General features: G+C 42.4%; 1 long non-coding RNA gene across 1 annotated transcript in view; it reads right to left on the reverse strand.

The window, feature by feature from the left end:
- Positions 1–16,668: 16,668 nt before the first annotated feature.
- Positions 16,669–16,723, reverse strand: part of LOC117939008 — a 12,896-nt gene continuing 12,841 nt past the window's right edge. Inside the window, exon 3 of the long non-coding RNA XR_004655522.1 lies at positions 16,669–16,721. This is a non-coding gene — a long non-coding RNA (uncharacterized LOC117939008). The remainder of the gene's footprint in view (positions 16,722–16,723) is intronic.

Genomic DNA, 16,723 nt, shown 5'->3' on the forward strand with positions numbered 1-16,723 from the left:
AAAGGGGGAGAAGTGAAGCCTCCCGAGGTCTCTGGCATTATGTAATAAATTGGCATCAAGGTCCATATGGTATATTTATCGACAGCCAAGGCCAGATCTTAACAGATCTCATCCAGACCTGAGAATCCCAAAGGGACTGGTCAGAGAGACAAACTGTTTAGGTGTAAGAATATTTCCTTCCTTGACATCTTGTCAAGAGTTTATTCTGTCGAATGGAAGGCTAAGAGAGCTTAGCGAAGACGCCACTTGCACTTAAAGGACAATCCCGCCATCTTGAGAAACCAGTCATGACCAGTTGAAACACTGTGTAACCAGTAACCAGTAACATGGCTCAAGCACGGCGTTCTTTGTTCAACTGGTCATGGCTGTTTTCCCAAGATGGCGGCTGCCTGTATACACAAACGGTAATGTCTTTGTAAACTCTTTATAAAATCTTTTTAGAAACTGTCAGTACACCGACAAAGTTCTCAATGCTTGGGTTTACATGGGTTCACATGTGACCATGGGAGTCTGGTGTTATTTTGATCCTTGTTAGTGCTCTACAAATAGCGATTTATTTTTACTTCCTCCATGCCCTGACTATTAGCGTTATAAGGTAATCAGCGGTTTGCACTAGCTTGTTTCAAGCTCGAGACACATTCAATTAGCATAAAAACATATCCCAGAGATCGGTCGACTAGGTACACAGCAATGGCTCCGCGAGCAGGAGAACTTTCTCAGCCAATAAAAGGCACACACACACACACACACACACACACACACACACACACACACACACACACACACACACACACACACACACACACACACACACACACACACAAACGTAATGTATACTTTCAATGGACTACATATAATTTTAATACTGATTGGACATCCACAGTAGATCCACAGTAAAGAATATTTCCATACACAATAATGTTCCACTATTTTATATTGAATACGACAATATTCCAAATTTGATACAGGTCATGTTAACAGCATATTCCAGATATGATTATACGATTATAGCATTTCCTGATTAAGACGTGGGTTATGCCGGTATTATTCAGGATTTAGAGGCATTCTTTAGAAATATAAAGGGCAGCAGGTCTGCTTCTGCCAGTTTATGGAGTACGGTCAGCGCTGTGTGTTGCTATGGGCGTGCCACACAAACCAACCACCCAACAGTGTGCAAGGCTTCGGTAGTGATGCATGTCCATAACAAAGGACATTTTAAACATTTAACCATATTCAATAACTTGGATATCAACAGGTTTTTTCGATATGCCAGAACAATGCAACGCCGACCTTTTCAAGAAGGTGATTGAAGGACTGAAATATTGACACTGTGTTCATGTTGTCGAACAAGTCGGTCAGTATATTTTGAATGTTTACTTTCTTTGCCATGTGAACAGCTTAGTTGGAATATTGTCTTTTTTGGAATAAAGGCAAAAAACGGAATATTATGTGCATTTGATGTTGTGAGAGAGAGCATGCCTCGGTGGTGGTCTGTGCTCTCCCAGTGCCCCTTCTAGTTCTGTGTTCATCACTATGAGGGAAACCTTTCGTACTGCACAAAGTCATTTGAGTCATTGTTATTAGGGTTCAAACCGCAAAGTGGTAGAAACCTTCTATGTCTATCTGTTTTAGTTTTTATTACTTGTTGTCTACCGGCTCAAATTCCTGTGAGCTGAAATGAGCTAGAAACATAAAACGTATGAATAACTGGAAATGGTGTGCATGTGCTTCTAAAGAAATATGAACCCAATCGGCCGCATTGTGGCGCTGCAAATCAGGCTTCAACATGCAAACTTTGAAAGGCAACGCCACCAAATGTGTATTGCCACCAAATTTGCACAACAACAATAACTGGATGTGGAATGACGTAAATTAAGGGTGGAGCTTGGAATCGCAGCTTGCGGTTTTATTAGCAATTGTTTTTGTTTTTTTGTGATCTTATTTTCTTAAATTGCCGTGAGCTGGACTGAGCTAAACAATGGAAAATAAATGTTTTTGACGAATCAGTTGTAGGCATTTTAAACAAAGTGCACTGTTTGTCCAATCATTTCAAAGCCTGCAGGATATGTTTATAACAACGTTGGACCACATGTGGGAAATTAATCTGAAGCCGCTATTGAGAAAAAAGGTTTGAACCCGCAAACCGCCGCTTGCGGCTGTATCTATACAAATATTACTGCTAGCCGCATTGAGGGAATACATCACGAAGGCTGCCAATCTATTGCTCCTGTTGCACCTCTCATGCTGGCTGTTCTATTATTCAACTCAAGCCATAAACCTCAAAACAGGGTGGTAAGTTCTGAAAGTTCGTAAATTCTGTCATGTCAAAAGATAAAACTTCAGGCTGAAAAGTAGAGCTGTACCTGCAGTAAGAAAAGATGGTCTGACTAATTCAACTCGACTTGGGTTTTACGTTTTGCTTTTATTACTGTTCTGTTAGTTTTGTTACATTTCATCAAAGCACTTCATGAGTCAAGGTCTCTCTCTCTCTCTCACAAACTGCACACATTGACCTGACCTACATTCTGCACTGGCCACCCTTTGTTCATCATGGCCAGCAGCAAACTGTGAAGCTCCAAATCAACTCTCACTGCAGCAGTCTGCCTTGTCTCCTTCATAAGGAAAAATCACCACGCTTTACCTGAAACACTCATGAAACACTCATATGAGGTTTCACACATATGTGAAACCTCATAAATTGCTCCGTTGGGTGCACACAACACACAATTGGTTTAATTCATCTCTGGTCATGACAAGTTTAGTCGGGCATAGCCAGATCTTCCAGGAGGGTCTGGCTAGTCCACACAGCATTCGATGGGAGAAAAATGTGCTCTAGTTTATTGGCATGTCCTTAAACCAATCAAAATCACAACGCCTCTGCAAAACAGCCTCAGGAAGGAACTTGTGTACCTTCAAAAGTTTTTAGTCGTGTAATAGAAAACTCCAATTGTACAGATAGTCGAGCTAGCTGTCTGGATTTACCCTTCAGAGGTCTGAGGAGCTAGATAGTCCTCAGAAATCTTGCAAATTTTAGCTTGCACAACACCAAGGAAGAGGAAGGTAACGGACATCTAGCCGAAATAAGCACTATCCCAGAAGTAGAAGGTCGTGAATACAGACTATGGCGAATTTAAAAACCCCTCCCATACCGTGTGTTTTTTGCTGAAACATGAAACTAATGTCTGCCTAACTGGGATGGAAGCCGTTGTGATCTTGCACATTCACCAGTATCAGTTTAATAAGACTTATCAAGCACACAACACTTAACAAAACCAAAGGATGATCTAAACTTACTGTCTCTTCCTTGGAATGTGTCTGAAGAATTGCAGCTGTGACTTTTGTCACATGTGCACCAAATGAAAGAGGCCTGCAACTCGTTCAGATCTCAACTTTGATTTATTTCCATATTTTTGGAATGATTCAGATGAAGGATTTTCTGTAAACAATGAAAGAGGACTCTGTCATAGTTCCAAATACGCAGATGGGATATTATTTTCAAGAAGGCTACTCTTAGAGTATCCAATGGCTGTTATTTTTTGTTAGGTTTAAAGAATTGTCATATTATTAATAATAATAATTTACTCTTAGAAAATGTTACCTTAGTTTTGATGCATGGGGATGTAGTTATTATGCATTTTAACCGGCATAAAAAGGGCTGCCATTTTTCATTTTGGGCCTAGAGACAGAAAACTTCCTATGCTTTAAAAACCGTAGACTGACACAATCGTGCATATAGCTATGAGAAGTAATGCACTGTAATTTGTAAATATTCCACACGTTTTTTGTTGGATGCAACACTAAGACTGCTGCTGTATAAGAAGACGCGTTGGAGCCGGGGAGCAGCGTTCGCGTTCCTGTGAAAATGAATGACTTTCACACAGGAAACGTGGGATGGTTCCTGTGTTTATGTTCATGTTTTAATCCAAAGTCAAATTTTTTCCACCCTAACTTAGGTAGTCATTTTGGTGCTTAAACTCAACTGTCGTCAGCGCATGGCGATCCCCTTTTGTCAGCTTAACTCATCTAGCAACTGTCGCTGATACGACAGACAGCTCATAAACTCTGTAGCCGGCGTCATGTAACCAGCCGGTTGGTGTGCATACATTTTCATACTATATTGTGCAAACCTGTTCATGAGAATGCGTGGAGATCATCACGGCCAGTTGAAAATCCATCCAATAGACATAGAAAGAAAGTGGAGATCTGCTGTGTTCTTATCCTGCAGCTGTTGCTAATAGCTTAGTGCAAAAAGGTTCACAGCCACTGTCAAACTGCCCTAATCCCTTTGATACACATACACACACACACACACACACACACACACACACAGACTGACCAATGCCACTCTCCACATGCACCCCCTTTGGTGGTTACATGGTGTTTGAGGTCAGGTTGACAGTGCGTGCTGACTGGAGACACGCGTCCTTCCTGCACTGTGTAACCTGAATTATTAAAGCGATCCATGACCTGCTGTATAGCTTGGTCCTCACTGAGAGGGCTGAGAATCCCAGCGGAGCTGCACACAATCAAGCTACTGGAGGTCATTTGTCATATATCATGTCATCTTTCTCTTGGGTTTCCGTCTTGGTACGTTCGCATTTGTGTCATTCTGGCTGCTGGACAATGTAACATTTAGGATTTGATTACATGAAGTTGGAAAAATCCTACGTGGCTTGATTTGAATACGCCACCCATTAAGAATCAATGTAAAGAGAGGGGATCAACTACTGCTGTCTGTGCACACTTCTGAGAAGTTTGCATAAAAACCAGCCACACACACAATTATAAAAAAAAGAGAGATTACAAGGTTTTGGTTGCTCTGCTCCTGAGAAAATAGCTCCTAGGCTGCTGTCCAGCTCCAGCTCAGCTGCCTCGTCCACAGCCAGATAGCAGAGACCGAAGAAGAAGAAGAAATAAGAACGAGGAGCCAGAACTGCAGATGGAAAATATTTGTTCAACGGAAAGGAAAGGTTGGGGGAATTAACTTGAGGCATATGAAGTGTCAAAACAGAATAAATGTTGCCAACCAAATCTTAAAGGTGAGATAATACATCAGAGGACATGAGGAGCAGACTCTAAACCTTATGCAGGAAAGAATTAAATGGTGTGGCTCAGGCTCTTGAGGCTGTGATTTTGTATCAATGTTGCAGTTGTCAGTCTCACTTTTATCACCAGGTAACGTTGGTGAGGCACTGCTGCATGGCTTGATTTGCAAGGTAGGGTTGAGCGCTACGTCTAAAATTAATATAGATACAAGTTAGTTTTTCAATATTCATATACATGGTGACAGATTAAAGGAACAAACCAACATAAAATGACTCCAGAAAACGTCATTGTTACACTCATCCCAACATTTGGTGTGTCCTTGTGCTCTGTATGGAAGCATCTGCTTCTACAGTTTAGAAACATGCAATGCATGAACAAAAATAGCACAGCATTTTTCGCAACAGGCTCAACCCAGGATCATCTGGATTATGCTGCACAACCTCTTCTAAATCAAAATAAGATCTTGTATTTCTCCAGGCTTACATTGCCAATATCAGTAACACATCTATGTGAGGAGATAATCCTTCCTTCTCCAGCCATAGTCCCTGACAATGGACATGGGGTGGCATGCATGCGGGGCGGAGGGGGGGAAATCTGACACACACACACACACACACACACACACACACACACACACACACACATACACACACACACACACACACAAACACACACACAGATATTGAAGGTTTATCTCCCAGCGACTTCATTCTGGCACACCTCACTGAATTAGCTTACAGTTCAAGGCCCATTCCATCACACTGGAGATAATAAACCTGAATCTCCAATTTAATTTCCTACCTATCTTTGCTTTCTTCTTTTGTGTTCCCTCATGCGTCTCTCATTGCACTGCCTCCAATCCAATTAACTGAACTGAGAGTCCAAGCAGTGAATGCTGATAAATGCTGCTGAAAGCATGACTAATTTGATGGAAAACAAACAAACAAACCGGATGAGATGGGGGTCAGAGCTTAAAATCGTCAGCGGGATGAGGACTCGGAGGCGCGTTTGCGGCGCAGCTCCTGTTTTATCTCATCAGTTCAAACAGGCTGAACACAGCACCGTGTCTCATTTCAACATGAGGCTGATAAAAATCTGCAAGGACGCTGGTGGCATGTTGGTCCTCCCCAATCTGACCGCATGGACTCATTCCAAAATGTATACACATGAACCACAAGTAGCACACGCCCTGAGGCAGCGGCTTTTGACAGAGGGCACCTTGCAGAAAAGTCTCAGCAAGTCACTGTCAGAGTAAAATAAACAACTCGTAAAATACACCATCAATTTTCTTTGTTATTCACCTGAATGCGAATAAAAGTGTCATCATGACAGTAGCACTTGCCCTCTAATGCTATGTTTCATCCGTCTAACACGTGTGTTCAGCTGTAGTACAGAATGACCTTGCCTGCAATTGCAACAAGTAGTAATTATGTGAGAGAAAAAAGACAATAGTTCCGGCCTTCTATCCAAGCCCCTGTGATTAATAGCATCCGTGTCTGGCATAGTTCAGTGCCGATTGGATTTACAACAAGCGTAATTGACGGGTGAACTCCTACTGTGAGACAAAAGTCAAGAAAGGATTTCCTCCTGGCCTGCAAGCGTGAAGATTCCCAGCTTGCGAGGACGGAGAGAAGTCGAACGCAATAGGAGCCAAACCATCTGCTGGTAAAATGAGTGGAAGATTTGTGGAGATTTGTAAGAGGTGAGTCTCAGGTCCCCCTTCCTCTGAGCGGCTTGAGATTGGAATATAGATTGAAGACGGAGCTGAGCGAGAGAAGAGTGAACTGACTTGGTTTAATGGAGGACAATGGCTCCATAGAGTGCGAACAAAGAGTCTTTCACACACCTGAATGTGTGCGTTTAGTTGAGATGAGATCATATATTAGCAGATAGAGAGAACATAGGTGAGGATTGAAGGGCATGGGGTTGGGATGAGGGCAAAAGGGGCAATGGAAAGAAAAAAGAAGGGGTTATGTTTGCCTTCAGGGTTTGGTTGACATCATACGATAGCAGCAGGCAAGGTAACTTGTGTGGACATGGAACACCCCGAGGGTCTGACATGTGTTCCTACTGAGAACACAGCACTCAGGTAAAAAAATGCAGTGGAAAAAAAAACAAATGAACGGAAATGCACAGATTGCGCTTAATGCACTGTGCAATCACTTGGAAGGTGTTAGCCTCATACTAAGTGCTAACACATTTAAGAAATTTGCAATCTCAGATTTATAGATTTTGAGATCCTATAGGCTGCATGGTGCCATTTACTATTTTAGGTCATGTTGTCTTCAGATGAAGAAATTCTTTATTTTCCCCTGGGACTGCAACCTACTGCCAGGGAGCTTGAGTTGTAAATATTGGTGATCCATTTTTGGACATTAAGAGGAAGGTTGATTTTTCAAATTGCAAGCTTGCAGGCAAATTATGGCTGATGCTTGTAGCAGTACACAGTGTTGTAGTCGAGACCAACGAAACCAAGTCTAAGTCATCACCAAGACCAGAGTGTATCAGGTCCAGGACTGAGGGTTTGAGACCAAGACCAAGGCAGAGCGAGACCGACTCAAGACCAAGACCAGATTTGGGTTAGACAGCCAGAGCTTCTTCTCCTGTCTCCTGCATTCACTTCCTCTGGAGTGCGTGTAAAGGAGGCAGGGAGAGGGGGGGTTATGGTAACACATTTCAAATTCGACGTACAGTAAGTCACGTTATTGGTTGCATTTGCAAATTTCAACACATAAGCATAAATCAGACAATGCACAGGCAATTTAACGAAATCCCTGCAGTCTTGACAGGTCTTGAAATAAAATCCCGACTCTTTTCCCCTCTCCTTAACCAATTATCTTAACTGCCTAGCCAGTGCTTTACCTTAAACGTAGCATATAAGGACCACAATATTTCCATATCTCAACCATTGTGAACCAACCATCTGCTGCTTTGTGTAGAGAAACACAAAAAAAGAAGGAATTTCAAAAACCTCAACATTGGATGTAAAAACAAGTTGTCTGGTAATAGGGCTGGACTGATACAATGACTTTAAGTTCAACTTGCATGCGAGGTCTTCAGTGTAGTACCACTGTACTGTACAATATCATGCTTAATCCGTACAGAAAATACCTGGAAGTAGGGATGAGCGAGTACAGCATTATCTGTATCTGTATCTGTTTACCACATGAATTATCTGTATACGTACTCGGACTGGGCGGGGCCTAAACCGGAAGTGGTCAGATTTAACCCGGAAGTGGGTCGGGTTCTCTTGAAATGTTAGGGTCTTTAACCGGTATGTTATTTAAGAATGCAATTGATATGAGTTGATTTGAAAACTATTTACATGACAGCATCAAGCTTCAGATCAATGGTGTTGTCATGTTAACAAACATACTATATACAGAAGGTTTTGCAACAATGAACACAACACATGCAGTTGCAATTCTGAAGTAAAATGTAATGAACAAGAGTTTTCATACTCAGTATAGCTTTCTTTTTTTAACTTTTTATTTTTTTATGATCAGTGTGATTTTTTTTGTTTTTGGTTCATTTTTATTTTTTTTATTTCCACACCAGGTATATGTTTGTGTGTGTATGTGTGTGTGTCTGTGTGAGTAAGAGAGATACACAGAGAGAGAGGGGGCGGGGGGGGGGGGCAGCTGACAGTAAAAACAAAAACAAATCTCCGATGGCAAACACGCAACAGGAGTTGCATTTAACCGAGCAGCTTGTCTGAAACCCACGTTCACCAGAAATCTACTGGTTACTATGTAAGTACTACAAACCAGGATATTGACTTTTATTACTCGTATAATACTTGTACTCTGCAAAAGTGCTTTATCCGTACCGGATACTCGTTTCAGCCGGGTACTCGGATCGCCCCTACCTGGAAGTAAAGTCAGATCAGTCCTGAATGTTTTGACAACTCAATAAAGAAAGGAAAACATTGCATGCCTAATACATCACATTAAATAAGGTTTAACGGCCTTGTTGATTAGGACCAAGCCAATGTAGAACCATCAATGCTTGGGTGGCACCGGTGGGCGCAGAGCCCGCTACTCCTGGCCGTGCCATCTTTGTTTAATCAGACTTGTTATCAGGTTTATAAATTAAAACCATCCAAATTCTGGTAAAATATGCAATTGGCTTGTAGATTTGCTTCACACACCGGCCAAAAAAACAACAATGGTAATCTATAGAGTGGCTGGTAAAATTTGAACATTCACTATTCATATGGCTGGTGGAAGGAAACGTTAATTTGGAAGCTTGCTTGTGATTGTTATTCTTGTTGAACAAAGTCCAATACAACCCAAAGTTATGTTCTGTATTTTGTAGTGGTGACATTTTTCCCCAGTCTTATTTAAAAGAAACAACCGAGTACTAGAAGGGGTCTGTGAGGGTTTTATGAATCAGCACTGCCATTCTGATACACTAATTTGGTTCTAATGGAAAGCGTAAATATTTCAACAGTATTAGAAAAAAGTCTAAGCAAGAGCAATGCATGGAGGGGGACTTGTAAAACTGTTACTACTTTATGAATGAAGCTTCCTTGGACATTTTTCTTCCATTGTGGGAATACCTGTCAGGATACGTATTTAGGAGAGCTGCTGTTTTTCATTTTGTTGTGATTTTGTGGATAGATTCTATCCGACAAGTGTTGGTCCACTGGGACGTCTCTATCTCTCTCTGATGGCATGCAGCCAATTTTGGCCTATCTAGGACTGTTTGTAGAGCGGTTACCAATGGTTATGCTTTGCCAGCTCCTTGAAATAGTGACATTTTTTTGCAGAATTTGAGAAATTTTTCTCTATCTTCTTTTGAGTCACGTACACAGGCAGGTTTTTCAAATGATGCTGCCAGAGAAGGAAAAGACCAGGGGTAGCTGTGATAACTCTGCAGTCAGTTCTTAGGTTGACACTCTTTCAACATGGTGCCATGTCCTATGTAACCCATGCTCACCATTCTCCAAACACTCCCAGACAGGTCAAAAATGGCTACACTCTAACTATCTGAGTCCCCAGTTAATCCAACAATTCCTTGCAAATGCGGAAAAAAAGGTTTTTTTCAGACCTGCATCTGACCCCAACACTAGACTGCTGTCTGCTCACAAGACTCAATAACCTTTATGCAGCCTCCATGGTTTCCTAAAGCAGGGGCTGACCAACCTTTTCAGCCTCATGTGAAGATGTGTAAGACAAAGATCCCAGTTTGACACAAGTTTGGTCCCAAAGGCCATTCAACTTTGCTCATATTGAAATGTATCAATGTACCTGCAAAGGATGACATTGTCTATTAACCATCACATCACACGCATATTTTATAATATGTACTGTGAAAGTTTGCACATCCAGATTAATATTATGCACACCCTGCACACAAAACGCAAAGCCTTACAACTGTCATATTGTGCATATTTATTAGATGCACCAAACACACCAAGGCAAATTCCATGCATATGAAAACTTACTTTGGCAATACATCAATTCTGATCCCCCTTGTCAAAGCACCAACTCTTGAACCTGATACCCGATGGACCAAACAGTCCTGAAGGATTTGTCCCTAAGATCAAACTAGAAACTGAAACCACAAAAGAATGTGTGTGAGGTCTCCAGGTGTAAAATGTGGTACAGCAAATAGGTTTGTTCATGTCCGTTTACAAGGTTCCTTTATCAAAACATGGGCATTAAAACTTGTCAAATAATCCCCCAGACCATGAGTCAGCACAAAACACAGTAAGACTTCACAGTAATGGTGAGAAATGACAGCAAAAACTGGTCTCAAATGTTCAAGACGCAGTGTTTGCTGCATGACAAATCCTTATTGAAACATCAGTGCTAATAACGTCGATGTCGCAGCAGTTGGGATCAAAGAGCACAGCAATCGCTCCGGTTCTCAGATGACCCGAGATAACGAGAGTCCCTCTGCCCTCTTTGTAATCCTACAGCTCTCAGCCGGTGTAACCGAAAATAAAATAACATTGGAGACTGAAATGAAAGAACAAAAGGAGGGAAATGCACAGTGGGAAGGAGAGAGTATCATCAAGCATGCGTTTTGTTCTGTGTGAAGAGTGACAGGATAACAAAGCGTAAGGAGGAGAGACAGGGGAAACAGAGACAGAGTGAAACAAAGACAGGAGCTGTGTTTCCATCCAACTGGCAGGCAAACTTATACGTTTGACATGTTTTTATTGTCACAGAACACTAATTAAAATATGTCCCATCACACGGATACGGCACAAGGAAAAAAGTCTTAAAACAAACCAGATCAACTTGAAAAACTCTGATTACTGATACACCATGTTTTTACTGAGGCATAGAAACTTAGACGTGCATTTGGAAATTTACTAACGTTTCAACCTACTGCCACAATACAGCTCTTATGAAAAGAACAAGACAAAAAAGCTGTTTTATAGCAGGGGTGTTGGTTTTCCTGCACAACAGAGGTATAGGGCAGTCTATAACAGACTTGGCAAAGTGCCAGCCTTAGGGTGACCCTAACCTGACCCGAACATGGCTGGGGCCACCGTCAGGCCTGGGAGGGCAGGAGAGGTAGGGAGGTAACCAGTGAGAGATCACCAGAGGCCACCGAGAGGGCAAAAAGAGATGGATCAAGGCTTCATGTGAGGGAAACAGAAGAGCAGGGAGTGTGGGGTGGTAAAGCGAGGTAGAGAGTCAAATGGAGAGGCGGGGGGGGGGAGAGAGAGAGAGGCATGAATGGTAGCCATGGCCAGTGAAAGTAAAGGGAACCAGAGCAGAACAAGTGTAGGGAAAAGGCAGACAAGGAAGCACATTATCTCTCAGTGTGAACACACAGCACTTAACTAAAGTAAAGGCTAACACACACACACACACACACACACACACACACACACACACACACACACACACACACACACACACACACACAGGAAGGTCAGGGCCACTGAATAAAAAGGCTGGATTGTACGCTGGTATCACTCTGGAGCTACGAGTTTAAAAACTCTTGGGTAGAATAATAAAACTTGTGAGTCCAGCCTCTCTGGAGCTTTATTTCTCTAGCCATGGCATGAAAAATACCCTGAACGCTTGTGCTGCGGTGGAGGCTGAGTGAAACCGGATCGGCAGCTGAAGCAGCAGCTCAGCGGGGGTAGGTGTGTGGGTTCGGAAGCCGGGTCTTTAACGAGGTGTCTGACTGATTGGCTCGGCACCGGCCAAACTGATACCCCCCCCCCCCCAACCTCTGTGTGGCCTGAGCAGCACCCAGGACAAAGCACCAGGGACCATCAAACAGAGGCCGCAGGGCTGCCAAAGCTGCTCGCGGCCCATTATCGGCCTGGAATAACAACATTTGTCTCCTGCCAAAGCCTTTTAATATCAACAGCCCATGGTTTACATGAAAGGATTTCGCTGACGCGCTTGTTCACAGTAACTTGCAAAGATTCTTAGAGTAGACGAGGCATAAGAAGTTAGACTAAGAGGAGTAAGAGTTATGACTCACTCTGCCTGAAAACATATGCAACGCATTTCCTGTGAGTCTTAGAGGAGAGAAGCAGAGAGTACTGTATATTCCTAAAGATAAGGGCTGATTCGAATGAGTAGAGGAGAAATGGATCAGGGTTTTAAAAGGTACATTTTGTCGGATGAGCAACCAGCTTCTGAACACCTTTCCCAAGTGGGAATTGGTGAGTCTGCTTCCGACCACTTCTTTAACGTTCCGAAACCTACAAAACAAGTAAGCTCTGTTTTTCTCCCTCTTTAGCTCTCATTTGTTACATACCAACTGCTGTCAAATTTCCTGTTAACAATAGAAGTGTGAAACACTCTGAATAACTTCCAGGGGAGGCCGTTTGAAAATGTCAAACTCTTTTCTAGCGTTATCCAGCCGTAAGTTACTACAACAGCTTTCTTTTAAGCCCACAATAGAGTATAGAAATGTTCATTTCCATTGCTTTTACGAGGGGGTTCTGTAGAATGTAAAGGAGCAGGATCGCTTTATGACCGCCGCAGAGAAATGCACGTCCGGTATGATCGTGCACAAGTCGAGCTTTGCGGCGCTTCCGCTTCCGGTGGGTTTTCTTTGTTACAATGAGGAGTTTAGTAACTCCTTCCTTTTTTGTTTTCCGTGTGCTCATACTCTTGTAAAATAACCCTTGAGAATGCAAGATTGATGTGAAATAAATGCAGCAAACACCATTCCTAACTAGGAGGGCACACAGACAGCACAGACCTTCACCAAGGCCATGCCCTATCTGCTAATGTTAACAGACGTCATATTAATTTGTGTATCAACCAGAGCAAAGTATAACTCACATTACAAAATTGAATGTGGACAGTTGGGTCACTTATGTGCTGGGTTATTCACAAAGTTGGGGCACTTAAGAGACTGATTAAAGTCAAAACTGTTGCAGCAGAGGCAGAGATATCCTGACTTTTAGTCCCTGGTAATGGTCAATCTGCAAATGTTAGAGTTTACATTTCCCCGTAATGGGACTTATTGTGCCTCCACACCCCCAGTTTAGCACAACCAAAGCCACTGAACACATTACACATTTTTTACTTACTGTTAGTGCTAGTTAAGGGCAATTTAAGGGTAAAAAAGGGGATGTTTAGGGGTTGTTGAGAAAAAATGTAAAGTGGACGTGGAAAAAAATCTGAACTATCTTCCACCAAAAAAAAAAAAAAAAAACCTAAAAAAAAAATATGTCTTAGGAATTTGGGTGAACTGACCCTTTAAACACATTTCTTGTCTCTTTCAGAAGTCTTGTCACCATAAGCCTGAACTCATCTGCAAAGTAACCCCAGACGTGTAATATCCCCACCCATCAACAGATGGCAGTGTTCTGTCTGTGATGCTGAGGGGAAGAGAGGCAGCAGCAGCTGCACAGCGGACCCCTGCATAGAGGGAGGCTGCCGTAATGATGCCTCTAACCTTGGGAGACAATTGTTAGGCTGCAAATGAGCTGCCGAGGTAGAGATTGGGCGGAGCGGTGCTTTCCCCCCACAGAACCCAAGATTAACATCGTTTTACATTTATATTGCAGCCGCTTAGCAGATGCTTTCATCCTCTATGACAAGTGTAGTAGGGTAAGCTTCGGCTGCTAGTTCAACATCTAATAGAGGAGAAATTTGGACACCAACACACTCAGACAGTGGCGAACAGTCGGCTGGCAGTTTGTTTTTATGTAAGTCATCTACTTTATCATTTTTGTCCATTGCTTATATTTAATCTATTCATAAGCAAAGGCAAAAACAATTGACCTCATTAACATCGCTGCATGCGGTTCCTGGAATAGAGAAGATGAACGAGAGAGGTAAGGAAGGGGCTCGAGGAAAGAGAACAGAGGTGGGAGGGTGAAGAGTTAGGGGCCAGGAGAAAAAAAGAGGAGGGGAACAAGAGAAAGAAAGACACAGGGAGAAGCAAGGAGGATGCGGACAATTGGGAATGCCAGGGAAAAGGTCAGCTGCCTCTTCAGCACTTCTCCTTGATAAACTGAGGGAAACGGTGGCCTGGATAAATCCCCCTTTGTCTTTATTCACTGAGACGTCGAGCGTTTCATCGCTGGCTCTATAAATGGGCTCCTGTGGCAGAACTGGAGACAGTAACTCGGCAGAGAGAGAGCTGGTGTGTGTGGAGAGAACTGGTGCAACTTGGTCTTGTTTGTTTGAACGGGACAGAAATCAAAGTGTAAAAATAACAATCAGGTTTAACTGGGCGCAGTGACCATCTGGAGTCTTGTCATCACAGTGAGGTTGCCAGGCAACAAATGAGACTACAGGTATGATGCTTTTGTTCACAAGGATTCTTGGGGCAAGACAAAACTTTAAGGGATAATGCAAACTTTTTGCAACAATGTTGTTTTTTTCTTAACATATTATACACTTGCAACGTAATTCACCATTGATTCACAAAAAATGTGTCCTTTGGAGCAGTTAAGCTCATTTAAATCAATTACTGAGCGCACATCATTCCTCTGCACTTCCTTATCCTCCTTCACGACTCACTAGCTCTCCTCCTGCTGTTCAGACCAACATTACCTCCCACTATCAGCAGCCCCCACTCACCACATACTGAAAGCTGATAGTAAATATTTGGGTAACCACAGTCCAATCCCCCCCAGAATGATAACATAATGCTGAAAAATGCTTATGATAGGGTATCCTAGTGGCTCAGCTGACCCGAGCCAAAACCACATACTCAAACCTTGGCATAGAAAATGTGGCTTACACTAAGATTTCGAAGAGCTTTTCCGCTGACTTTCCCTTTCGGAACAATTTCATAACCATCATCTGTCGTAAAAGGTGAGAAATGGCCTGAGAAGAAGACACTTCTGCACGTTACTGTCGATGGGTGTTCACTTGGTCAACAAATAAGCTCCTCCATCAACTGTCACGATAACAAATTGTATTGGACGATAAATTGCCCAGAAATTATTTTGATAAACAATAATATTATTGTTCTGACACCACTTTCATCTAATATAATTAAGGGTGCACCAATCATGATTTTTGGGGCTGATCACCGATTGCTAGAAGCAATATTGGTTGACACGATCACCAATCACCGGTCACCAATCACTGGGTCTATTTGAAGCCTTCTATTTATCATGTCATATATTACATTTTAATAGTCTTAACAACCATGTATATGTATTCAAATTAACAGAAGTTAGTGTACTGTGAATTGTCAACTGTTTCCTTTTATTGACAGGAAACTTTCAACACTCTACTTCCTGTTAGAAACATCTTAAACAGCTTAGAGCTTAACAAATATACTTTATTTCAAAATAAATTACAAAAAAACTGTCATTGTTAATTTGCACAGACTTAAAGTGTAATTATAGTGCAGAGCAAAGAAAAAAGAAAATAGAGATTAGTAAAGCCATATCTCTTAAAGCTTACTTGTTAAGCATCAACAGCAGATCTTTCTTTAGAAATAAAAGCATCTCTGCATTTTTGGCAGACAGCTTGTTTCTCTTCTCATCTGCAACATTCCCTGTTGTGCTAAAACGTCGCTCACTATCTCCACTTGTGCATGGTTCACAGAGGTAGGCCCGTGCTGCTTGTGCGAGAGCGGGGAAACGACAAATGTTTGAAAATGGCCGACGATGCGTCTTCCATAGGCTGTTGGCCTTTACCATCTTCTTGGCACTTTTTTCTCCGGGATTCCCCATGCGCAAAACACGTCTTGTGCCAGCAAGAGCCTCCGCGGTGTGTGACCCCGAAATTTCTTGAGAATGAAGCACAATTCTTTTTAATTCAAAGTTTGGATTAATAAACTGCGCAGTCAGGCTCGACGTGGACATGGGACATCCATTTGAACTCCAAATGTCACTTGATTGATGTGAGGTTGTCCTTCTTAACATGTACAAACACGGTCTGGTATAACTGCGGCAGGCAAACATCAGTGAAATATTTACGCCCTGGCAGAGTGTAGCGTGAATCCATGTAAGACATGAGTCGCCGGAACCCTTCATCTTCCACAATTGAGAGCGAGTGGTGATAGAGGCATAAATTCCATCATTTTGCCTTAGCGCTAGGTAACTTAGAACACTCCTCGTATTCCTTTCTTTGACTAACCTTCATATATCTAATGAGGTTGGTGGTGTGGAAATGTTTTTGGAGCTTTCCGCCTCGTGGAATTTCCTTGCCACACACAACACCTAGACACCTTGTAGAACTGCTAGACCGGTGAATGTAGGGAGGCCGCCATTTTAGCT

Source organism: Etheostoma cragini, chromosome 23 (assembly GCF_013103735.1).
Source record: "Etheostoma cragini isolate CJK2018 chromosome 23, CSU_Ecrag_1.0, whole genome shotgun sequence".
Classification (NCBI taxonomy): domain Eukaryota; kingdom Metazoa; phylum Chordata; class Actinopteri; order Perciformes; family Percidae; genus Etheostoma; species Etheostoma cragini.